The sequence below is a fragment of the Tamandua tetradactyla genome, chromosome 15 (genome assembly GCF_023851605.1).
Source record: "Tamandua tetradactyla isolate mTamTet1 chromosome 15, mTamTet1.pri, whole genome shotgun sequence".
Taxonomy (NCBI): Eukaryota; Metazoa; Chordata; class Mammalia; order Pilosa; family Myrmecophagidae; genus Tamandua; species Tamandua tetradactyla.
Window position 1 is genome coordinate 69,661,502 of NC_135341.1, and position 26,374 is coordinate 69,687,875.

At 37.4% G+C, this 26,374-nt stretch overlaps 1 long non-coding RNA gene across 2 annotated transcripts; it reads right to left on the reverse strand.

Annotated features, from left to right (window-relative positions):
• Nucleotides 1-384: 384 nt before the first annotated feature.
• LOC143657528 (uncharacterized) lies at nucleotides 385-26,200 on the reverse strand. 2 transcript variants are annotated; one of them, XR_013162886.1, is made up of 6 exons: nucleotides 25,976-26,200; nucleotides 14,064-14,271; nucleotides 8,640-8,702; nucleotides 7,795-7,871; nucleotides 6,174-6,331; nucleotides 385-5,035 (listed from the first exon to the last, which is right to left on the reverse strand). It is a non-coding gene; the product is annotated as an uncharacterized LOC143657528 (long non-coding RNA). The 2 variants fall into 2 exon arrangements; XR_013162887.1 differs by lacking the exon at nucleotides 6,174-6,331 and having other exon boundaries at nucleotides 25,976-26,198.
• Between the last annotated feature and the right edge of the window lie 174 nt (nucleotides 26,201-26,374).

The following is a 26,374-nucleotide window of genomic DNA, read 5'->3' on the forward strand; positions in this document are numbered from 1 at the left end:
TTTCAATATTTTGCCTCTTGACATAAAATAAGGCAAAACAACATGCATTATTTAGGATAAGTTGCAAAGAAAGTACAAGGTCATCTGAAGTCCAAGGTTACATGACTGCAGCCAAGGACAACAATAATGAAATGTGTTAATTAGGTTCTATTTATAATCTCTTGTTGAGAACAATTGTTTTTAAAGTAAGTTTTCCTACTTTCTTTGGTATTATTAGTACATTTGTATGATAATTTGCACTAACATTTGAGATTCATCAGTTGTTGTTATAAAAAAGAATCAGAATCAGCTACACTTGCACGTGCACAAACCAATAATCAAATGATAGTTGTCTTATTTAAAATAAGAAATAATGATGCTTCACAGTAGAAATATGATCATTGATTATTTATTTGTATTTATTTATATAACACGCCTCTGCACAAAGAATTTGGGACAACATATTTATGGTTTAAATGACAAAATAACAAAGAAAATGTAATTGAAATCAAATACAGACCAATAGAACCAAGAAATAAAATAAAAATATGTCAACATAATTGCTCTGCTTGAACTTCAAATTTGGTTTCATGAATTGTTCTTTCCTATTTGAGACATAAATCTTTGTTGCTAATACACCTATCAGATTTATTTCATGTGAAACAGTAAGAAGGTTTAATAATTTTCAATTATGAACATGCATTTCAAGAGAAAAATTAACACAAGTACTTAAAGAAACAAAGTGCCAATGTCTATAGATAAAATATCAGAGAAACAATGTAGGATAAGATTACTTTCAAACAGCTTTATAAACAATTGATCAGGCCACTTTCTTTTTTAAGCAGCCCATTTTCCCTTCAAAGATCTGAAAGGCAGAGGATGAAATCAACGTACATTTCTTCTGCTATTCGCCCAGCATCAATCATGGGTGATTGAATTTCTGAGTTTGCTTTAAATTGAACAGTGTTTTAAACCAATACTGTATTCTTAAAGGGAGATGAAGAAGCCATCTAAGAAAAAAAAGGACACTTTATTGATCCCTGAAGAGACGTTAAGAAAGCCAAAGATGGCATATGCAGTGTGTTTGGCAAAGTGGCAAGAGCCCAAGGAAAAGCTATTACTAAACATGGCCATGCCCACCAGGATATAGTGATCTGTACACATGATCTCATTTTGCTGTTCCTAATACTATTTCTATTTACTGTAAATTGGATAATATATGTTGTAAGACAAGTAACATTGCTTCCTAAACAAAGAAATACTGGGTAAAAGAAAGATAAGTAATTAGCAAATTCAGGTCAACGCTGGTCAAGTACATCACGATATTTATAAATCATGCATAAGACGCCAGAGTGCTTACACGACCACTGAGCAAGACTCACACTTCTGGAAAAATGCTCCATAGTGAGATGCTAAGGAGAGTGGCTTTGTAAATGCACATGACACCTTGGAAGCTCCTAATAATGTGAGATAACACATGTGCACACATACACACACACACATAACGCACACACAACACTTTATTCTCCTCTTGCTATATTGTTGAATTCTAAAATGCATGTTTTTTGACTGACATGGATTCCTTCCATGCTACAAGCAAATTACCTGCTCTTCTGGCCTAAATTTTTTGGAAGAGTTTTTTGTAGATGAAGAATATGTATAGACAAAATTAGATACTATTTTCCAAGAACTCCAATCATTTGAAAGTTTTAGAGGAAAGAACAGATTAATGTACATTATCACTGTACAACTCAATAATTCTGAAAGCTTTAGTTCTTTCTTAATGGAAAAGGTTGAATTTTTCCTCTCTAGTGAAAGGATATGACTAGATAACATGACTCTTATTTGAGACTTAAAACTAAACTTCAAAAACAGCTTCACTTATATCCAGTGAATGGCTGAGCAGTTCATCCTTTACTCCATCTATAAATGTGTAATAATGTCATGTCTTGATAAAAGTATTTCTTCTTTGATTAGCTTCCTTATTTTGTTTCAGGTCTTACAGAGACACTGTGCATTTTTATGTCTTTTGGGCTTCTGACCAAGAAATGCTTTCCTCATGCTAACTGTGCGGAGGTGAGAGGAGATGTTTCAGAAAGGGCCTTAGATCCTTGCTACTCAAAGACCAGCAGCTGGGCAACACCAGGGAGAAACAGGAATATTAAGTCCCACCCCAAATCTACTGAATCAGAATCTGTATCTTAGCAAGATCCCCAAGTGATATAATTGCAAATTAAAGTTTGAGAAATAGTGCCATGTAGTACCTTTACTCTCCCTCATTTAGATATATCCCTGACTGTTCTAATTAGAAAGCGATGTACCTATGTGAACGCTGGCCCATTTTCCAATAGACACGAAATAAAGTTAAAATTTTTAAATGATACGACTCTCTTTGCTATGTATATGAACTTCTTTGCTGTCTGGAGACATCCACCTTCAGGGTAGGGGGATTTAGGATTGCTACAACAGGACTATAAAGAAAAAGGGAAAGGAAGAAATAATGCTCAGCCTCCAACATTCAAAAGAGAATATCGATTCTGCAAAAAAGATAAAATACTTGAAAACAAACCTTAAAAGATAACTAGTTTCTATATTCACTGTCTTTCCTACTTTTATCATATCAAGAAGTAGGTAGATGAGGTTTTTCCCATAGTGTAGAGAAGATCTCATCCCACCTGCAGCCTATTTATTTTCCTTCATTAGTTTTAGTTTGAAATAATTTTATACTTACAGAATAGTTGCAAAGGTAGTACAGAGTTTTCATACGTCCTTCACATCACCTCTTCTAATGATAATGTCTCACAAAGCCATCATACAATAATCAAAACTAAGCATTTACGTTGGCACAACACATCAGAAAATTTGGGTTTCTCAACTTTTTCAACTAATGTCTTTGTTCTGTATTCAACCTATAATACCACATGGCATTTAGTCACCGTATCCCCTTAGTCTCCACCAATCTATGACAGTTTCTTGGTCTTTCCTTGTCTTTCATGATCTTAACAGTTTTGAAGAGAATTGATCAGGGATTTTTTGTAGATGTCCATCAAATTGAGTTTGTCTGACATTTTCTCATAGTTAGAGTTAGACTTATGGATTTGGGGGAAGAATACCAGAGAGGTGATGTTAGGCCATGAATGTTTATCCTTAATGTATAAAAGTTAAGCTGTGGAAACAGAGATCTAAAGGATAGTAGGGAAAGGAGACACAAAAGTAGGGCAAATAGATGAGATGATATTAGGGTTCTAGTTTTTCAATATCTCCTACATGCACACTGTTTTTTGGCAGAACCTCTGGGGAAAGGCAACTTTGTAACATCCAAATAGGTACAAGACATCCAAAAGCCACTGGGTTATCTGGCTCACTTCCCCAGATATAGGATATAGGTTCTACGCAGGGGGATACTGGCAAAGTTTTTTTTTTTTTTTTTAACATGGGCAGGCACTAGGAATCGAACCCAGGTCTCCAGCAGGACAGGCAAGAACTTTGCTACTGGCAAAGTTTTAATAACAGACTCTCAGAAAGGGGTGGAACCCTGATTTGCAGTATTTGCTGAATATCATGGTGTAAATTCTCCCAACATGACTGATTTCAAGCTAAAAACATGATGTCACTGACCACAGAGTTAGAAAGAGCTGTGCGGTAATACACCACTATATCTATAATACATATAGATAATAGTAAAGTACAGTAAAATTAAAAGCAAATGATTTTTGAAGATTCTTTTCAAATATATTTTAACTGTAGATTTATGTCATTTAACTCTTAATAATGGCTGCTTATAGAAATGGGTTGTAAAATTCCTGAACATGTAATAACCAGCTCAACTATTTGTCACCTCCAGCACGGTCCGCATATTTGGTCCATAATCAAGTGTAAAAATTGGCTAGATATTTTGAGAAGCCTTTTAGATTATAAAAGGCTTTCTAAACCATCACCTTTTGAATGGGAATTAAACTCTGAATAGTTTCAATCGAAGGATTTCAAGGTGTGGTCTATGAACAAACAACATCAGCATCACTTGGGAATCGTTAGAAATGCTGATTCTTAGGCCCCACCCCAGACCTACTGAATCAGAAACTCTTTGGGATAGGGCCCAGAAATATATGCTTCAACAACTGCTCCTCATGAATCTGGTGTACGCTCCAGTTTAAAAACCACTGATTTGATGTTTAAAGTAAAAGAACGATTTTTAAGCTGGAAGAGAATGAGACACTGTTAATTAAGTCTAAACTGTCCCTGCTAGAGCACACGGATAGAGAAAGATTAGACCAAGGAGAGGAAAATAGAGAAAATGAAACTTCCTTTGCATATCTGAGTAAACTCTATGTGAAGTACTCGGATGTTTTGGCAGATATTTAAGCTACAATGCTAAAGCTGAATACTTTTAGTGGGTGATCATTTAAAATTTTTCTCTACAAGCTTACTTATACTGCTTCTGGATCCACATTTCCAAACATAACCTATTTCCCAGCTCACATCAGCCAAGAGGTGAAAAAAACAGGGTCACATTAATAGTCACTGAAAAGCATTTCTCTAGTTTTACTCCCATCACACCATTGTTGATTTCTGGCTTCTCTCACTTTCCCTACAACTACTATTAACAGTTCAAGGGGCTACTTCTTGGCTACCTTGTATTATCCATCATTTTCCCTCTGTCTGGGTCGCTCTCTATCCCTGTCGCTCTCATATGTAATTTTTTCTGATGCTTGTTTTCCTTCTCAGGCATTTAATTTCCCAGGCTGCTCAAAGCAAATACCATCAAGTGGGTTGGCTTTAACAATGGGAATTTAATAGCCTACAGACTTGAGGCCATGAACACATTCAAATCAAGGTATCATCAAGATGAGGCTTTCTTCCTGAAGCTGGGCTGCCGGTGATCCATGGCTCCACTGCCACATGGCAAGGCATACTGATAGCATCTGCTGGTCTCTCCTTTCTCTTCTGATTTTGTTTTCAGCTTCTTGCTTCTCTCTCTCTCTCTCTCTCTTTTTTTTCCCTTTGTCTGAATTTCATTATCTCATGAAGACTTCCAGTCACAGAATTAAGACCTATCCTGAAAGAGGTGGGTCAAACCTTAATTGAAGTAACCTCATAAAAAAATCCTATTTACAATGGATCGATACCCACAGGAATGGATTAAGTTTAAGAACATGTTTTTCTTGGGTACATATAGCTTCAAACCACTCCATTCCACCCTCTGCCCAAAAAGACATGTTATTTCTATTTGCAAAGATATTCATTCCATCACAATATCCCAAAAGCTATCAATCATTTTAGAATAAAGTCTCATCAAAATCAGTTATAGGTGTGGTCTGTCCTGGGGCACAATTCCCCTCTGTGTATGGACCTGTGAAACTAAGAGAAAAAGTGATCCGCTTCTAATACACAATGGAGGGACAGGCATAGGATAAACATTCCCAAATCCTTAGAGAAAAATTGGAAAGAAAACAGGGAGGGGTCAAGGTCCCAAACAATTCCAAAACCCCACAGAGCATACTCTATTAGATTTCCAGTCTAAGAGTCATCTATAAAATGATGTTTGTCCTCCAGGTCTGTTGGTGCAGCAGCCTGACCCTTTCCGAGTACTTGCACAGTGGCCATGCTCTCCCCAAAGGCTGGAGTGAAGGCTCTCCACTCTTCAAATTTTGGTATGGGGGCCAGGCTCTTCTGGTATATGCAGTACAGGGTCCAGCCTCTCAGACAATGGGATGGCAGCACTCTTCCTGAACAATGGGGTCTAAGGCCCACCTTCCCTAAAGGCTGGGGCAGAGTCACCCTTTTCACACACATGGGTGGGCCTGCTTTCTTGGTCTGAGAAGATGTCTTCGTTCCAGACCTCAGCTTCCATGGTTCTACCCTGGAAGTGGTTTTTCTTCATTTTTTATCTTTTATATCCTGTTTAAGACTAGTAATAAGATTAAGGTACAAATGAGGTAGATCACACCTGAGCTAAAGTAGTCTCATCAAAAGATCCTCTTTATAATGGGCTCATACCCATGGGAATGAATTAAGTTTAAGAACATGTTTTTCAGGGGTACATACAACTTCAAAACATCACAACAGGTAGGGTTGATATGGTTTAGGCTTAGGATTTGGCTGACCTGGACGTCAGTCATTTCACAGCCTAGAAGAAATTCTCCTCACCATCTGTGCTATGTTACCTTACTGGGGGTGGGGGTGGGGAGTGTTACCTGAGCTCACAGTATCTTTTAGGGCAGTCCTTCTCAAACTTCAATGTGCACACAGATCATGTGGGGATCTGGTTGAAATGCAGATCCTCATTAGACGGCAGGGCAGGTCTGAGAGTCTGCATTTCTAACAAGCTCCCAGGTGATACAGATGCTCCAGTCTATGGACCACACAATGAGAAGCAAGGTTTGAGAGCAGAGTTCATTCTACTTTCATCATGGCTTCTCGCCAGATCTTGAACACAGGTGAGGATGGAGATTCTTAGGGTGACCAACTGTCCTGGTTTGCAAGAGATTGTTCTAGGTTTAGCACTGGAAGTTCTGTGTCCCGGGAAATCCCTCAGTCCTAGGCACATGGAGGTGACTGGTCATCCTAGCACTCCCAAAACCACTCTGAAAATCTCACATCCTACTTGTCTCTCAACCTGTTCCCTAACTGGACTCACTGTGCTTTTATGTCTTGGCTCTTTTTCCCCTTAAGATATAATAGTTCCCCAGGAGTCTCTTCATCTCTCCTACCCAGAATACCCTCTCCTCTGCAGACCTGTCTTCACCACCCTTAAAGATAAAGTTGTTCACATCTAGTGCAGTGGCCCAGTTTTAGTTTGGAAGGTTCCATTTAATGTTTCCTCACAGGTGGTCAGGACTAAAGGGCCTACCTTCTCCCCTCTCTGCAGAGAGGATCAGGTCATATTTGAGAATTGTTAGTGTACTTTCAGAAAAACTCCCATATCACCTGGTCTTCTGCAGACCAAGTAGGTTTCTCTGGTGCCCAAGAGCAACGCCTGCTCTGATCTGCCTCTAATGTGGCTTGTGTAGACATTATCTGGAATTAGGCAAAATTGAAATCCTCACCTCTGGACTTGGTAAAATACAGTGTTTTCCAGTATGTCCTACTGTCCTTTCTCTGTTGAAGCCACAAACTCTCTTAAGCACAATCACATGCCTCATCATCCAAGAATATGTCCATCCACAGCTGAAAATTATGTCTATCCACAGCTATAAACCTTTATTAGCACTGAATTTCCAGCAGAATAATTCCCAAACCCCTCACTTTAGCATGATGTAATGGCCTTCAAACATTAGCACGGATCAGAATCACTTTGAGGGATGATTAGAAACAGATTCTGGGCTCTCCCTTACCCTGCAGAGTTTCTGATCCTGTAATTGTAGTTGAGGCCAGAGAATGTGCTTTTCTAATAAGCACCTAGGTGGTACCATTGCTGCTTGCCCACAGATCACAGTTTGAGAAACTCTGGCCTACAGGACCCATTCCCTCCTGCCATGGTTTATCTTCCCAATACCCAGTTCTACTTCATGCTTCCAAAGAGCACCCCTTGTTCCCTATTTATACTGTTTTGTTTCATTCATTTATCCACTCAATAATGGCCCACTAATAGATTCATTCAATTAATGGTTCATTATTTTACCAATTTTTTTTTTTTTGGCATGGGCAGGCACCAGGAATCGAACCCGGATCTCTGCAAGGCAGGTGAGAATTCTGCCTGCTGAGCTACTGTCGCACCACCCTATTTTACCAAATATTTTTAAAGACCAATATGACTGGCCCTATTAAGTGCCCTCATGGATTTTATGGCACAAAGAAAGAGAGAAAACAATTTACCCTTTTCATTCATAGAGTGCTTCACGGTTTCTGAAGAACCTTCACATGCAACCTCTCATTTGATTTTCGCCATCATCCTGAAAGAATGACAGCACAGGAATCATTTTATACATTTCACAGGTGGAGAAATTTAAGGCCACACAGGAGAATTGGTTCATACAAGGTAAGGCCAACCCATGTCTTTCTGTTCCTAGGCCAGTGTTTTTCCACCCAATCATACTACTTCAGTTTTGGATCACTGTATTCCCTCTCTTTAGAAGGATCTTCTTGTCCAAATGGAACCCTGTCTTTGTCTTTAAGGCCCAAACACTATTTCCTCCACAAAGCCTTCCCAGGAAAATCCAGTTAAAGTAATTTCTCCTGCTTATAAATTGACAGAATACTTTGTTTGCTCTCTGTATTGCCTTTTTTTTTCTTTTTTGTAATATAGCCTCCACTTCTACATTCCAGTTTCCTTCAGAATTGGATCAATATCTGACTCCGTTTTGTCTCCAACAGCACCTAGTTCTTTGTTCATAGTAGATGCTCATTAAAAAGTGCTGATAGATGACCTGATTGCCCACTAGAAAAGGGACTGTGGGAGGTTCTTGAATAAATCCTGGAATTAATTGTGTGTGGGGGGGAGATAACCCCAGAAGTGCTTTCACGACCAATCCCAAAAGGAATAACTTTAGCAAAAATGGAACATTCAGACATTAAAGAAAGTTCTTAAGCATTTACCACATAACAGAGCTAAAGACTTTTAGGAAGTTTCACCCAAGGACATTGCCAATGTCCTGTTCAATCACATAAATTGAACAGCAGTAGTTAAGAGACAGAAAACATTAATGAAATGGCAGACTCACCTAGGAAGGGTCCTGTGTGGGTTCTACAGCTGAAGCCTTATAAGAGCAGAGACCTGCACCATTCTGAAAATCAAACAGTTGCATCAAAGGTGATTATTCTCACATATATATGAAATAACAATTGTATCCTTTCCTTATACAGGTACCGCACTACCCTACCTGGTAAATACCTATCAGTTTAACTGGCAGGAGTTATTATAAGGTCTTATTTCAATGAGCACTAAGGCAACTAACAATAAATCTTAGCATTTTAAAATAATTTTCTAATTTTACAATTTCAACGAAACTGTTTCAAATAAAGAGGAAATTCTACCTAATAGTGAGAAAATGGTGAAAAACACATTTTCAGACTTTCTGGGTATTCAATTCAGCAAAATCAATTCACAACAATTATATTTCTTAAACAGCTTTCTATTAAAACTCAGCGTGTCAAATATGGGAGCTGGTAAAAAGTCATGCATCTAGAGAAGGGTTGTTCTAGTTTGCTAGCTGCCGGAATGCAACACACCAGAGATGGACTGGCTTTTAATACAAGGGGATTTATTTTGTTCTTCAGAGGAAAGGCAGCTAACTTTCATCTGAGGTTCTTTCTACGTGGGAAGGCACAGGGCGATCTCTGCTGGCCTTCTCTCCAGGCCTCTAGGTTCCAACAACTTTCCCTGGGGTGATTCCTTTCTGCATCACCAAAGGCCTAGGCTGAGCTGCAAGTGCTGAGATGAGGTATGCTGAGCTACTTGGGCTGTGCTACGTTGCGTTCTCTCATTTAAGCACCAGCCAATTAAGTCAAACATCATTCACTGCAGCAGGCACGCCTCCTAGCCGACTGCAGATGTAATGAGCAACAGATGAGGTTCATGTACCATTGGCTCATGTCCACAGCAACAGAACTAGGTGCCTTCACCTGGCCAAGTTGACAACTGAATCTAACTATCACAAGGGTGAAAACTAGGGAAGGAGATAAATATCTTCTCTGATTCAGTACTGATAATGTCAATGCAATATTGGACTCAATGGGTAGTCAAATCTTGTACAAATAGGGAGCCTGGGCTTCTTGAAAAGCAAAAACACATCAGATACTTGATTTTTGTTGCTGCTTCTTAGGCTACCAGTATCAACCAATGGCAAGAACATTTCTAAAAATCTCTGCATTGGGTAATTCACAGTAAGAACAAATTAAGATTTATATACAGAAACAAAATTTACTGCTAATGGATGTGCTTCTCTGAAGACTGCTTGAAGGGAACTGTCATTTTCTTGGACACTCAGGGGCTCTAAAACAATGAAGTTTGTTTAAAAAAATAACAATAATAATAGCTCACGCGGCATACTTTCTAAGTACTAGATACTACTCTAAATATGGAACAATTTATAAGCATATTTAATTCTCACACTCACCCTATGAGGTAGGTACTATAATTATTCTCACTTTATAATAAAACTCAAAAACTTGGAAACAAGTGTTCAGTAACTTGCCCACCACACACTGAGTAAGCAGTGACCCAAGCAGTCTGGCTCCAGAGCCAATGCTCTTACCTAATATACTGCACTGTTTTTTAATAGACAGAATATTTACTTTTTTAATATAACACACATTATTAAAATTTTGAGAAATTGAAAAATGGAAGAAATGCACATATAGTACTACTAACCTAATTGCTGTTAGCCTTTTGGGATATTTGCTTTCAGTAATTTTTAGGTGCATATATTTAGATTCATTGTTGTTCTATGATTTTGATTTGCTTTTTTCTCTTCACACATTATATCAGAAGTACTTCCCATATTATTAAATTTGATTCTCATTTTAATACCTGCATGATATTTCATAGACTTGGCATTTGGTACTTATTTAGCAAGACAGAGGTAATTAGCTATGTAGGTTGCTTCTAACAACCTAGACAGGTTAAAGTTGGGTTTAGGCTGTGGAGAAAGAAAGCCTGGATTCAAATCCTTGCTCCTCTACTCACTAGCATAATCTTGAGCAAGTTACTTGATCTCTCAGGGCTTCAGTTTTCTCATCTGTAAAATGGAGATATTAATGGTAACTTTCTTCTTGGGTTGCAATGAGGATTAACCGTGTTAATTTAAGTAAAGAACTTAAAATACTGTCTGCACAAAGTTATTACTATCATAACTAAGATCACAGTGAACATCACACATGTTCACATTTTGTGAAATTTTGCACAAAATTTCTCATTTTGAAAATTATTTCTTCTGGGCCAAAAGATAGAAACTTTTTTTGTTCTAATACCTGATATGTTGCCAATGTATTTCAAAAAGTATCATACAGATTTATATTTACTGTATATATTATATATACTTGCATATACAAGAAAAAAAATTTTTCAATGCACTCTTGCAAACTTTGGCCGTTAACATTCATTTTTCAACTGCTTTGTTATCTAGTCCACCAATCTTTTCTTCAGCTGTGCCTAATCTGTTCTTAAGCCCATCTATTTCATTTTTAAGTTTATTTTTCAGTCCTGAAATTTACATTTTATTCCCTATCATACTTTCCAGTAAACTTCTAAAATTCTCTGTCTTCTCCTAATAATCTCTTTAACATATTAATCATGGATATTTTAAATCTGTTACTCCTATATCTGGATCTCCTGTGTGCCTCTTGTTGGTCATTTTACCTTATCTGCTGGCATGCCTGGTAATTTTTATTGAATGGCATACATTATGCATGAAAATTTGTGGAGATTATTTGAGATTCTGAATGATCAAACATTCAAAGTTCCAGTAATGCTTTAGTTTCTGACAAGCAGTTAGAGTAGGTGAGACCTGTCTTAGGTTCCCTTCTCTCTGGGCTCTGGGCCTCTCAAGCCCACTCCAGCTAACAGCTCTTCAGTGCCTTCAAACAAATGTTTGCTAGACTTTATTCAGCTCTTCTACTTGTCCTTGGAGAATGAGTTGATCTAAATCAAAATAATCTGTAAAAGCGGGAAGTGTAAGACCTTGACATTAATTTAAAAATAATTTTTTAAACCTAAATAAAACTTGGTTTTTAAAAGAGTATATTCATTTGATTATTAGTAAGGTTGATGTTTTTATATATTTGCAAATTTGTTATATTTAATCTTTTGTGAAATGTGATTCTATTCTTATCTTTTGTATTAGTTCCCAGTAGGGTTTTATTATGAGTTTGTATGAGCTTTTGTATAGTAATGGTATTAACCCTTTCTGCCATTATATTCAATAATTATATCTAGGCTACTGTTTGCTCATCTTATTGCTATTTTAATATAATTAAATCTATTTTATCTTTCACTTTGCAATTAGTTACAGCATTCTTAGGCTACAAAGCTATTTTCCCTTTAGATTTCCTATGGTTTGAATTTTGGTAATTTATTCTATATGTATGATCATTGCATATATCGATGTTTTTTCCAAACTATTAATCGTGTAGTCCATGTATTGCAAAATGCTTTTCCTCTCCACTGATTTGTGCCACAGCCATTATCAAATACTAAATTCTTCTATATAATATAATTTATTTTGATATGTTTTACCTCATTAATCAATCTATTTTAGTGTAAGCATCACATGGTTTTAATTATAATTTTAAACATATTTTAATATTTTATGACTAGTCTCTAGTCAAATTCTTCTTCTTTCTCAAATAGATTTTTCCTATTCTTACCTGCCTTTTCTTCCAGATTTATGTCAAAATCAAGTTCTCCTTCACTACCACCTCAAAATGTAAAAAACAAAAATAGTTTTATTAGATTTGCATTAAATCTATACTTTGGGAAGAATTAGCACCTTAAAACTATTTTTTCTTTTTAAAGAAACATATGTCTTTCAATTAAGTTAAGATTTTTCTAGCTTTCAAAAAGTTTTACTTAGTTAGATCTCATATTTCTGGTCAAATTCAGTCATAGAACCTTACATAACTTGTTGCTCTTATAAAACGAATCTCTTAAAAGTTTATGCTACATTTAGGGTGCATGGGTGGGTCAGTGTTAAAATGCTCACCTTCCACATGGGGGAGAGACCTGGGTTGACTCCCAGACCATGTATCCTCCAAAAAAAGTTTATGCTGCTTTAGAAATACTATTGATTTATTTTAATATTCATATGTTCTCTAATATTTTACTAGTTTTTTTGAGTCTACTAATATTTTCACTGACTTCTTTAGGTTTCCAAGCTATGAAAATATTTTTGCAGTACATAATGATAATTTGTATCATCTTTTCCCACTCTTTATAGCTCTTCTTTCTTCAGTATATTTTATTATATCGATCAAGGCTTTTAAAATATTAAACATGATTATAGCAAAATTGTTACACCAATACCCATCCCATGCCTCTTTTTAAACACATATATTTCTATGGTCTTTACATTAATTTTAATGCTATTAGTTTTAAATATCTATTATCAAGTGGATGAAATCTTTTCATGTTTCCTATTTTTATCATTTTTTCAAGTACAGGTATTGTCTTAAACAATGCTTTAAAAATATCTATTAAAATAATCTTTTTCTTAGTTAACCTTCATATGAAATATTTCATCAGTACAGTTCCTAATTTTGCAAACTTTGGTGTTGTTTGGATACATATTATTTTGCTGTGATGAATTATTCTTTCAATATAAAGTTATTTCATGCATAATCTTCCAATACTACTATTACTTCACTAATGTTACACCATTAATGATTATAAAATAGTTCTTTCTGTCCTGTTTTCTGTTTTGACTAGAATTCTGCCTTGTTTGATATGAATAATGACACATCCAGTTTGGATTTGACTATGCTAATGCAGAAAATCTTTGACGTTTTTAAAAACATTTGTGTCCTTTACCTTTAAGTATCTCTGTTTTAGGAACCACCAAATCATTAGACTTTTATTGGAATTCAATCTGAGGATCTTTCCATTTCAATAGGTAAATGTAATCATATCTAGTTGACATAGTTTTTAAGCTTCATTGGACTTTTTTTTCAACTTAATTTATACTTTCTTCTTTTCAATAGTTTCTCTGTTTCCTTTCCATTTTTTCTTTAAATGGATCATTTTGTTTACTTTTATCTTCTATAATTACTTAGAAAATAGATACTCTGTTTTCAATCCAACTAGTGTCTCCATTAAACAGTTCTCAACTCCCTATAAGTGTATTCTTATCAAATGATTAGAAAATAAAGCAACATCTTCCAGTGCTTTTGTTTCCTCTATCTCCTTTTCCTTCATTAGGATCGCTAGAGATTGACTGTTCATTAGAAAAAAAACAAAACAAAACACAATTTCTTTCAGGATTGTTTTATTGAAAATTTTGCTTCCTTCATAACAAATATCTAGCCATTACATCAATTCTTAACTCACCACAATTTTCACTACATTTTATTCACTTAGTTTACTTTATAATGCTTGGTTAGCACTAATAATTTTTATTGAAATTTCCCATTGTTGAGATTTTATATTGTCTCACCTGTAAGTGGTCTGGAAGATTTCTTTGCAATTTTTGCAGAAAAATCTCTTGGTTTTCGTATTTTCTGACACCTTCTAGATTTAGAAGTGTTGTTCTATTGCTTTTACACATAAAGTAGACTTCAGCTCGGCATAAAACTTGCAGAATCAAACTTGTTCCTCTTAAAATTATACAGAAATGTACATGTGATCTTTAAAAGGTTCTTGTTCTATATAAGGAGACAAGAGGGCAATTTACAAAAGTATATATGGTTTTCTTCTTAGATAGTTACAGGACTTTTCTCTGCTATGTAAATTTTAAAAATTACCAGGTTTAATCTAGGTATTTATCTCTAGTCCTTAATTTTGCTCAAAATATACTTTTCAATGCCAGCACAATTTTTGTATATGAAAAGTTTTCTTCTGTTGCAATTTTTATTTTTTGCTTCTGATCCATCTGTTATATTTTCAAGGGAACAGCCTTATTTTATTCATATATTCAAGAAGTATTAATTTTAAGCTAATAGTGTACACTATTTGTTAAGCCCTCTGTTAGTGGTGCAGTTACAAGAATAAGATATTTCTTCCCCCACAAGGAACTTATATTTTAAATTAGAACTCCATACTTTGTCTATCCAATTTCCTCTTATTATTTTAATTCTTTATCATTTCCTTCAAATATGAGGAATATGAGATGAATATATTCTGTTATTGCTTGGTCTATTTCTAAAGTTTTTACTCTATATCCCTGATTTCTATTTCTGCAAAACAGAAATTTCACCAATTGCATTTGGTCATACTCTATTCTTATTGTAACTTATTCTTGTTTAAGTGAAAAAAAAAACAATAGTCTAATCTGCTATGTGGTTATAGTTGCATTTCTAAGAAACCTGATACTATCAAAAGGTTTTAAAAACAAGTATTTCAAGGAAGAAAAAAGGTTAGGGGATAAGAAGTTTTAAATGCACAATAATAAGATAAATTTTTCTACAGTAATTTCAATAATGTGTTTTTATAGCTCTAAGTGTTTTTAAAACAGAGATTTTTTAGTTCTAAGCATTTTAAATTTTTAGCTTCTACATTTATACCTCTAATCCACTGCGAACAAATTTTCTGCATTGTGGGAGGTATGGATCAAGGTTTATTCTTTTCCACATGGATATCCAGTTATTCCAACACCATTCATTGAAAATTCTTTTGCACATTAAATTCAATTTGCAAATTAAAAGTCATAAATTGGTCTATCAAAACCAGTTCATATGAACCTAAACATTACTGATCAGGTCCTGTAAAATGTAAGATCAGCTCACAGACAAGTAATTTCTAGGGTCATAAAATAAATTACATTGCTGTTTGTGACTGTCCATGGTAAAGAAAAGACTATAACAATTGAGCAGCCAGCTACTCAAACACATCTATTCCAAATTTGTTTATAGAACAACTTCATTTCTGCATGAATAACTCTAGTCCTAAATATGCCATCATTTAATACCAATAATAGCCAAAGCAATGTAAAAGATGTACCTCACTGAATCAATGGTGTTATCTCCAATATTATCTATAAAACCTCATGAAGTTGGAGAAAGGATTGAGCTCTTGTATGGAGATGACCAGTTTCTGGTAAATTTGAGGTATTTGGGTATATTTATTGCTTCACCACCAAAACACACAAGTAAACTCAACCAAGTAGGAGCCCAGGAGGAAAACACCAGTGCACAGGGCATCGTTAACCAGAGAGGAACAAAGAACATTTTTGTGATGCACGCATATTTCAGATCACCAGTGCACAAAACCCAAGAAGGCACTCTGCAGAGAAAAGCCTATTTTGTTTAATATTTTAGAGATGCAGTCTGGCCAGGGGCATTTTTTACTCTGCATTAGAAGTTGCTAAGGTGTGTGAGGTCCAGCAACAAAAGGCCACAGGAGCAGGTTAGAGAGCAAATTTGAATTGATGAAGCAGACCATTCATCATTTCCAAAATCTAGAATAGGCTTATTTCTTACATTTTAATTATCAATGCATAGAAAGTTCTTTCCTTTTTCAGATGATTCCAAAGCTTTATTAAAAGGAATCCATTGGAGGAGTGTTCACATACTGCAACTCATTTGCTGTCCTCCCAGAAGTCCCCCAAATCGTAATCTTTAAATATGCATATTGGGATGAAAAGCCAGTTAACAACAGTTTTGTTAAATAAGTCTGTTTTTTAACTCAATGAATGATTTTAAAAATTAGCTTCATTGTTTTTTAATTTACCATCTGTTAACTCAATAAATATGAGTTCTTAAAGTTAACCTAATTGTCTTGGAATTTGCTGCTTTTGAAGTTGATTAAAGTTATTTACATTAATTTTATTGTACAATCAGATTAGAACAAAGCATTCGGTATTTATAGATAGATCTCAGCTAATAATTTACAAGTGAATGTGCCCATTTGTAAAATGGACAATTTTGTTTATGGCCTTTAATATATCAGTCAATATGTAGAGATGCAGAGATGCTAATATTAGACAATCAAAGACACAGTGTATCAATACACCAAAGCTTACAGCCATTAAAAACTGGAACCAAGCACAAAATTCTCATCAACACTGTGCCTAATGGTGTCTAATTTTTATGTTTAATGAAGAGGAAATGTAGAGAGGACATCAAATAAAATGCAATCTCTTTTCACCCTATGTTCACATAAATGAAAGGAACCGCAGTTTCTCCAAATATTGTCTTGCCTCTGATGACAGATTTTTGGACCCAAGTGGACCAATCAGACTCTTCCCTAAGAACTGTCAAAGACAGAAAGATGGGCTTTTCTTTGGATGGCTCAACTGGACTATTCATGGCTCAAGAACCGGCAACATGATCCAAGGAGAGAGGGAGGTGAATGGTCATGAGGAATAGACAAAGATGAAAGATGGAGAGAGGATTTACTGGGTTCCTTACAGTGTCTCACTACTTCTTCTGTTCCTAGGCCCTGTTGTATCCTTAACTTTGGATTTGATGAAAAGCCCCAATGTGCTTCCATGAAACTCCCCTTTTCACTTAAGCCGCAGAGTCAGCTTCTATCACTTACAAGTCAAAATAAATTGACCTAATGCACAAGAGAGGAAATCCCCCTGGTGGTAATGATTCTTAATCAGGGATTTCCAGGCTTCAGTCCTCATCCTGCTTTCCTTTAGATGAACATAACGTTTTTAATTTTTATGTCTAATTTATCTATTTTTTTCTTTTGTGGTTATTGTTTTCTAAGAATTCTCTAAGAAATTTTTGTTTCTCTCCAAGTTATATTTTTTTCTAAAAGCTTTATAGTTTCAGCTTCTACATTTAAATCTACACTCTATCACAAATGAATTTTTTACATATGGTGGAAGGGTTAAGGTTTAATTTTTCGACATGGATATTCAGTTACTCCAGCAACATTTGTTGAAAATACTTTCCTTTGCACATTGGATTGCTTTGGAGGTGAAAGTAGAGGTGTGGAGAGGCCATTTGAAACTTAAATTAATGGCAATGCTAAGATGAAAAGGTAGAGCTGGGAATGATTTTATTAATGAGTTTAAGAGAATGATAGTAGCTTCTTCATTTAACAAAATGGGTCAATCATTCATCAGAATTTACTTCTTTCATGACCTCACATGTAAGGCATCTAAGAGATCTGTCGACTAGTGATCAATTCAGTTTTCTGTCCCAGGCTGTTCCCTACTTCCCCCTTTCCACCATCTGTGTAATGTACATCCAGTTATGCTGCAAGCATTAAAGGCAGACAGGTATTATAAGAACAAGGCTGGAACAGGCTATGTTGGCCCAAGATTATTAAGTAAAACCAAACCCATAATAGTCAAGGCATGATTCAACTGCTGGTCTTCTGTCTGTTTGTCTTAACTCTTGCACCCCAACTTTAGCTTTTACTGTCAACTGCACAAACCAGCTTCCAGATTATCTCATGAAGATACTGGAGTAGTAATATTACTGTATGTTTGAGATGAACTCAAAGTGTGACTGATTCTCAAAGTACAGGTCTCAAAACACAGTGATTCTCAAAATGCAGGTCACAGATCACCTGCACGTCCATCATTCAGGTTAGCGCTTTCCTAACCTTCATGGTGCACGTAGGAAATGCTTAGAACTTGTCCAAAACACTGGGGTAATTGGATGATGCAAGTTGCTCGGGAGTTCTGACAACCTGAGGCCCTAGTTATGCCCTCCTGGTCACCTTAATATCTTGGCATACTGGTTACTCTTTCAGAACAGTGGTTGGGTTCTTACCCAAGTTCTTCCAAAAAATGCACAGTAATGGGTGGCAATTTGTAGTTTTGGATAACAAGTATCCATTTCTGTTTTCCTGGAAAAATTACCTGCCATTTATCTTGTACAACAATCCCTCCCTGACTTGGTTGGGGTGGCTGCACCCCTAAATACAAGAGTGGGCATTTGACCTCAAACTTGTCTGTTCAAGAACCGCAGGCACTAGATTGTGGTGATGAGTGCAGGTATGATACAATTTGACCCAGTGCCATTCAGATCTTTGGCTGGAAATCTTGGAAAGAGTCATGCTATTTGTGTTGGGCTTTCCATGCCAAAGAAGGGAAGCCTGGAGGGACTGGTAGCTCTTACCATAGCAGAGGGAAAGACAGACTGAGTTGTTAAAACAGACATTGAGACAGAAGAAAGCAAAACCGAGGGATGGCTGGTAACATTAAGTAGGTAGATCCAATTATGCCTGAAGCAGTTCTTATTCTGTGTCTTCCAATTTATATGGGAATGGGTTTTCCAGAATGAAAATAAACAAAACAAAAACAAAAATCTCCCTTCTTTAGTCAGATTCTGACCCTTATGACTCAAATCCATGTGGATCATTGGATCCCAGCTTGTTTCTACCAAATCTGAATTTCTAGGTACGAAGTCAAGAAATCTGTATTTTAACAAGCACTCCATTTAATTTCTAAACCTACTGTAGTTTGACAACCTCTGATCTAACCCCCTTATTTGATGGCTGAGAAAACTGACGTTTATGAAGACTAAGTGTCCTTCCCAAGATCTTTCGACAATGTGTATCTATACTACATACCTACCACTATTCTAGATATCTTGGAATTATCAGTGAAAAAAAAGAAAGAAATCCCTGCCCTTGTGGATATAAACAGCTAGCTGATGAGAAACAGAACAAGAACTAGAGTTCAGCTCAGCTCTTTTCCTTCTGGTGACTTGATTTCCGAGGTCATGTTCTAATACTTTTCCTTACTTATTCCAATAGGTTTTTGGTCTAAAATGTGAACATTCACTAAGAGCAAAGGTTCTACATCTGGGCAGTATGCACCACACATAAAAAGAGGAGATACTTTCACAATTTTAATGTAAATATTTCTGAGGAGATGTTCCAGTATTTTGCAATCATTTCTACCAAAGTAACAGAAGAGAGAAATCAGCAAAAGGAAGTGAATACAGTACTTATCCTTCCTCTCAAAGTCTCCAGCAGCCAAAAGGTTTTTGAAGACTCAATTTTTGTTAAAAATTCTTACAAAATGTTGCCTTCCAATCCATTATACATGTATTTCTTTGAATAGAAAAATAATTCCTTCTGAAATCTTTATGTAAAAAATAAATAGTCCAGAAATAGAGGCCATAATTATTCTTAGCTTTGTGCACTCCTGGCATACCACTGAGTCACCCAGGAGGTATTTATACATATCCCATCTATATCCCAGTCAATCCATTTTTCTTTTCTTGTTTATCCCCCTGATTTCTTTTCTATTACAATAATAATGACAAAAATAAAATTAACTGCAACAGAAATAATGGTTAACCTTTGAGTCCTGACAATGTTGAAGCACTGTGCATCTTTTAGTTCCAGGTGGGTACTATTATTATTCCCATCATACAGAAAAGAAAACTGAGGCAGAAAGGAATTAGAAGAGTTGCTCAATATTATGCAAGTAGTAACTAGTTGAACCAAGATTAGAGTCCAGGCAGCTGAACACCTAAGGTTGCTTTAGCTGCACACATTTATTTCTTCTGAATTCAATTTAAAATATTATAATTTGCTTATGCTGACCCCTATGTATTCAAAATTCATTGAAATCATACAGTGAATTTTACTGTATATAAATTATACCTCAAGAAACTTGAATTAAAAAATTATAATCTGTAGAACTGAGTTATAAAGACTTTAAAGATCAGATTATCTGCCGAATTGAGCAGTTTTAAGAACAGAGATGTGTCCATGGAACTATATACCCTGCTAGAGATAAATCACCAAGTCTTATGAAAGAATAACTAGTGTTTTTAACACTGTAAATTTTATGGGAGACAACCAAAACCATTCCTGCCAATCCTAAAGAACACTGAGAGCATTGTATAAGAGTCTACAAAGGTTCCATGCACTAGGGTAACTTTCCAGAAACCTACAACCTCTAGATGGGTCCCTATTTCAGATAAATCCTGCAATGAAGAGGGGCCAGCCTCTACAGATCACCTAGCTCCATCCCTCACCCCATATTATCGACAGCCCCTTCCAATATGAAAAAGTTAGAATGGGCACAGCCCAAATACCCCTAAAGAGTGGGAGGGAGATCAAAGGTGATGGTGGAGTTATGCAGAGAAGGTAGGGTTTGACAAATCAGTGTGACTGCTGAATCATTATATTGATATTTCTTTTAATCTCCAGTGTTTGGGAGCAGCTAGTAGGAAAACCCCAAAAATATGAAACTGTAACCCATATGAAACTCTGAAATTTATTCTACAACTAATTATTGTGATGTGCTTTGAAATGTTATTGCCTTTTTATATCTATGTTATTTTTCACAAAATGAAAAGTCAATTGTGATGATAAATGCATATGATGAAAAAAATAAAAATAATAAAAATTAAAAGTTTATGGGAGAGTATGCAGTGTTTTGCAGGTTTCTGACTGTTGAGTAACAGGCAAGTATGATTTGAAAATAAGAGAGGGGCTAGAAAGAATGAGTTAGTGGATTCAATTTTTAAAAGTAACAAAAATTAAACACCCTCAGTACATTCTTGGGCACATAGCTATAGGATAGACTGAGCTATAATGTACTCTGGAGGGCAGTAATAAAGGGTTTAGTGTAGCTTTACAGAGCCTATGAGGACATGGTTTTAGGACCTAGTACAAGACCCATCTGTTTAGCAAGCATTTTATAATGTGGGAGGATCAGTGAGCTTGGTCCCAGACAATAGGTATTCTGATGCTTTGGTGATCTCTCTTTGTGTTCTGCACTCAATGCTTTATGTATTTAAAAAAAACCAATAATATTTATCATACAGGGATAGAGAAAAATTTATGTGCTCAATGCTGGATCATAGTGCTCTTGAAAAATGAGCAGTCCAGCAAAGGAAATATGTGGCATAAGAAGCAACACTCAAAAAATATATTCTCTTTCCAATATTTTAGCTTGCTTTCCTTTCATTCATTAAGTCTGCAAATATTTATCTAGACTCTTTTAAGCACATAGAAAGTTGATCTATAAAATGGGCACAGTGTTAAGTACTTCATATCATCCCTCAAGTGATTACAGAGTATCAGCTATAGCCTCCCAGGCTCCAAACACTCCCTGTACCCTCTACCACCAGTGTGAACTTTCTATAGAGACCTGATGAATGTATCTCCAGATTTTCACAGCCCGGACTCTTTCTTATGGCCTTAATTGATCTGCTTTGCTCACTTAAATCCTTGTCTGCCCCAAAGTAGTCATAAGAGTTTACAAATCCCTGTTGTACATGATAAAGTCTAAACTCTAGACCTTATCTGAAGGCCCTTCACCATTTCGGCGCTATTGGGTTTCTTCTTTCACAAAGAACCCAAGTTACAGTCACACCGAATTCCTTGTAGTTCCTAAACACCAAGCTTTGCTATCCTCAGTGCCTTTGTGCATGCTGATGCCTCTGCTTGGAATATCCTCCTTTTATTTTCTTTTTCTGCCTAGAGGAGTCTCACTCCTTCAAGACTTAGTTCCAGTGTCAATTCCTCAGTGAGGAGTCTCACTCCTTCAAGACTTAGTTCCAGTGTCAATTCTTTTTCTGCCTAGAGGAGTCTCACTCCTTCAAGACTTAGTTCCAGTGTCAATTCCAGCTCTATGGAGCTTTCCTAAATCTTGCCAGATAGCTTTTTGCTTCTTCTCAAGTGTTCCCACGACTCTCTGTGCCTCTCTTAATACTTTAATGAGTTCTCCTGTCTTTCTGCCCAATAGGAAAGTGTGTTCCTTCAAGAGAAGGACTTTCAGTCATTTCAGTGTCCCCACTGCTTAATAGCGTGCCTGGCACCGTAGGTACACAATGAATATTTACTGAATGAATAAATAGATGGATAAACGAATGAATGGATGAATATTTCTAAGAGGATGTTTTATTTTTGTTGCAAGATTATATAAAGCATTTGACATTTAAAATTAGGGAACTACTCAAGACCAAATTTCAAATTTTTATAATGATCACGACATCTTCAGATAACAGTTGTTAAAAGTTCCTGTTCATTGTGCCCTTGCCAGGAAAACAAACCTTGAGAAAATAAAATGTATATAATACTAGAAAATATATAAAGAATGAGTTAAAATCGATAGGGCATAACAATGGAGAGGGCGACCCTCTAGTACTGCATTCAAAGAGTAGATGGTGAAAGCAGCTACACTATGTCTTCCTATAAACTGCTGGAAAGTCTGGTGTTGCTTACCCCCAGAGAAGGGAATACCCTTCTACCCACAGAGTGGTAGGAAGAGATTGTGTAGCTGTCAAGCTATATGTGGACAAGAATTTCTATGGGAACGACAGTCTTTAGAACTGCCCTACTTTTGGGCACAAGATTGGTTGCACTATTTGGCCCCCTTGTGGTGGTTCCATGGAGACAAGCAACTAGTTCTGACCAATTAGTTTGATAGCTCAAATGATGTGTGTCACTTCTGGACCACAGCATTTAAAAGCCAGCATGAGACCCTTCAGAGTAATCCTTCTTTTTGCCATAACATGAGACATTCAATATGGTAGCTATGCTATCAGCCTAAGACCCAGATTGCTGAGGCATGGAATAAACCAGCTTATCTGCAACGGACTCAACGCAATCAAGAAACACAACTTTTGCTGTTACAGGTCACTAAAGTTGGAATTGTTTGTTACTCCCGCATAACATAGCCTATTCCGACACAACAGGTTTGGTCTGTTTTCCTGCAAATGGCAGAACTACGACTTCTGGTTGGAAGTTTCAAGAAAAAAACAACTCTATGCAATAAATGAAAAATTTTAATAAAATGTATAAATACGGAATGAACTACTTCAGAAATTATTCATTTTTCCACACAATACATATTGAACTCTATAGATAAAATCCTAGCCTTACAGAGGCAAGTGGTGAATTTCTGATCACCTAAGATATCTCCATTTTATGGCCCCTAAAAGGATTGACTGGACAAGTTAACTTTTTTTTTTGGGGGGGGGGGGGATGCATAGACCAGGAACAAGTTAGGTTTAAAACAGAGATTTGGTGTAACTTTCTGTCATTATTGACGACATGCTATTTTTCAGAGTTACTTCTTTTCCAAACATTAAGTTTGATATGGACTTGTTAAAAAGTCTAGTAGCATAAATGTATTATCCTAATAACTTTCAGGAAAAAAATGATTTTTTTTTCTAAAATAGGCCTTAGCCCTTTGCTATTGAATATGTGCCCAACATTTTTCATTAACACCTTCATTTAATGAACTCCTAAGATGTGCCAGGAGTAAGGTTTACATAAGAGTTTATCAAGATATTACTTAATGCACTGAATCCAACATTACATAATTCTGTATTATAACAGATCCTATGATCTCTCTGTATAAGGTCCTTTGAGGGGGGATACAAAAAAGGTTGAGGGTCAAATGTTTCCTTGATTTAATTCATGGGCGCATGTCACACCTTAAATTCCGAGGGCTTAACTGAAAATACAGGAAAGTGCTTGAGTATGTAAGGGAGAAAAAAAAATACCACCCTTATTTTGTATTTCAATTTCTGTTAAGCTTCATTTCAGGCTTTCAGAATTGGAGAATCAGCTGCCTGCTATAAGAAATTGCTAATAAGCAGTAATTAAAGACTGAGAATTTATTCTTTCCATTCCAAACCTGATGTCATTCCCAGATGGAGCTATCCATACTGGTTACAAAGTCAGCATTTTGGTAAATTAAGGCAAGAGGATTTTTTTGTGTGTGTCTCATGAGATGTACAGAGGCAGAAAGTGGTCTAGGAAGGAAAACTTGTGCTTTACTTTGTTTTATCCACTGCAATCATTTATACCTTCCTGCTTTACAGAACTAGCAGTTGAGGTGAGCACTCTAAAAGAATACTCTAATTCATAAACTTTCTATATTCTTATGTCTTCAGAATTGTTGTCTGTGCATAAAATGATGAAGTGAAAAATACGTATGAATTTCAGTGAATTCAATACCCACCGACAGAAAAAAACTGGCACATCAGAAAACAGTAATAGTATATGCGCTACTTTCCTTTATTTAGAAAAACCGCACAAATACCAGCACAGTTGATGTTTGTTACTAGGGCTTGAAAGTCAAATCAACCACTGTGAAAAAGATAAAATAAGACTGCACGGATATCGGGATTTTCCCAGGGTGCTTTATTCATAGGCATCTGACAGAAGAGGTCCTAACCGAGCTTTTAGGAAAATCTGAATTCTCAGCCCACAGTCACTTTCCAGGAACTTCACTGCTAATTGTGCTCTGCGCTGGTGGGATGGAGATTTTAGCAATCTCCTTCCTGCTTCCATAGTTTCCTTCTCTCTAAATACAATTATTTATGGAGACTTAATGAGAGAGCAAGCCTTGTGTGAAAGGAACTCAAGAAAGTGCAGCTTCTAAAAATACACAGAGGCAGCTCTACAGTCCTTATTGTTACAAACTGACATTTTGCAGTTCATGCAATTGAACCTCACAACTCCACTCTTGCCAAACACGCAAATACACTCACATACAAGTGCACGGAGAGAAAAAGTAAAGACTTTTTTTTCTTCCTGCAATCCCTTTAACCTTGAGTAAACAGTAGTAATTTTCTGTTGTCGTACTCAATGCAAATTTCCTAGTCAACGACAACACCAGCGCAAAAGAAAAGAGTTGCTAGCTTCCTGAGGTGGGTGGGGAGGAGAGAGAGGAGAGGAGGGGGTAAAGTTAACAGAGTTACAGTTAGCCTGGGGTCCTGAGCCTGCTATTACCCTGATCTTGCAGAGGTGGGTTTGGGGGTTTCAGTCCCATTTAGGAAGGTTCCCTAGTCCTTCTCCTGTCTTGAGTGCCCTATCTCTGAAATGCTCATTTCTTGCCCCCCTTGATCCCAGCTTTTTGGGGAAACTGGACATCAGGTTATGTGCCCCTTTCTAGTGAGATGAAAAAAAAAATACAGCTGCTGACGGGGAGATAAATATTGAAATAAACGGCACAGGGCGCATCGTGGGGGGTCTGCAAGAGAAACACCCTGCCTCCCCTTCCTAGCGCTACATGCCCCTCAGTTGGGGTGCAGCGCTGCCGGATGAGGGGCCAGAAGGCGCAAGGGTGGAGTTCTGAAGAGAGATGGGCTGAGCAGGCTGTAGGGAAGGAGGCCCTCTAGGAAAGATCGCCTTGACCGAACACTGACGAGAAAAAAAATTGGCCCACATTACATGCCCCGAGTGGGGAGCGATAAACCCTACGCAGGCTGGGTTTGGGGGTGGGTGCGCTGGGGCCTCTCACCTGACTTCCTCCTCCGTTGGCACACTCGGAGCGTGCAAACACTTCAGTCACCCCTTCCCCCCCCCCAAAAAAAATAACCCGTAAAGCAACGAACAAGAGGAAGGCGCAGGCGGCAGAAGGAAGGGTGCGCGAGGTGGGGGCCCCGAAGAGGTGAGGGGAGGAGGGCTGGCAGGCGTCGAGACCCGCGCCGCGCACCCCCAAGCTTATCCTCAAGCGCCAACACTTACCGCTCGCGGCCGAGAGTCTGGTCTTCAGCGCCAACTCTACGGCGCGCCCCCTCGCCCGCCCTCATCCCTCCGGCCTGCCGACCCCCACACCCCGGCCAGTGTGCTGGGAGGAACCCCGGGAACCAGCCGGGAACGGCTTGCGGCACTCGGGTTCGGCTCAGCTCGGGCTCCAGTGCGCCTAGCGCCGCCGGCGGCCGCCGAAGCTCCACCGCCAGGGGGAGAAGCTCGGGCAGGCGCTGGGGAGGCGGGCCGGGTCCTCGCTGCCCCGCGGGCCAGCCCGCGCGGCACACGCTCGGTAGCGGCAGCGGCGCGGAGCTGGGCGAGCCCCCGGGCGTAGCGTGCCGGGTCCGAGGCTCCGCGCCTGGTTGCGCGCTCCGGTTGGGTGCGGGCTCCCGCGGG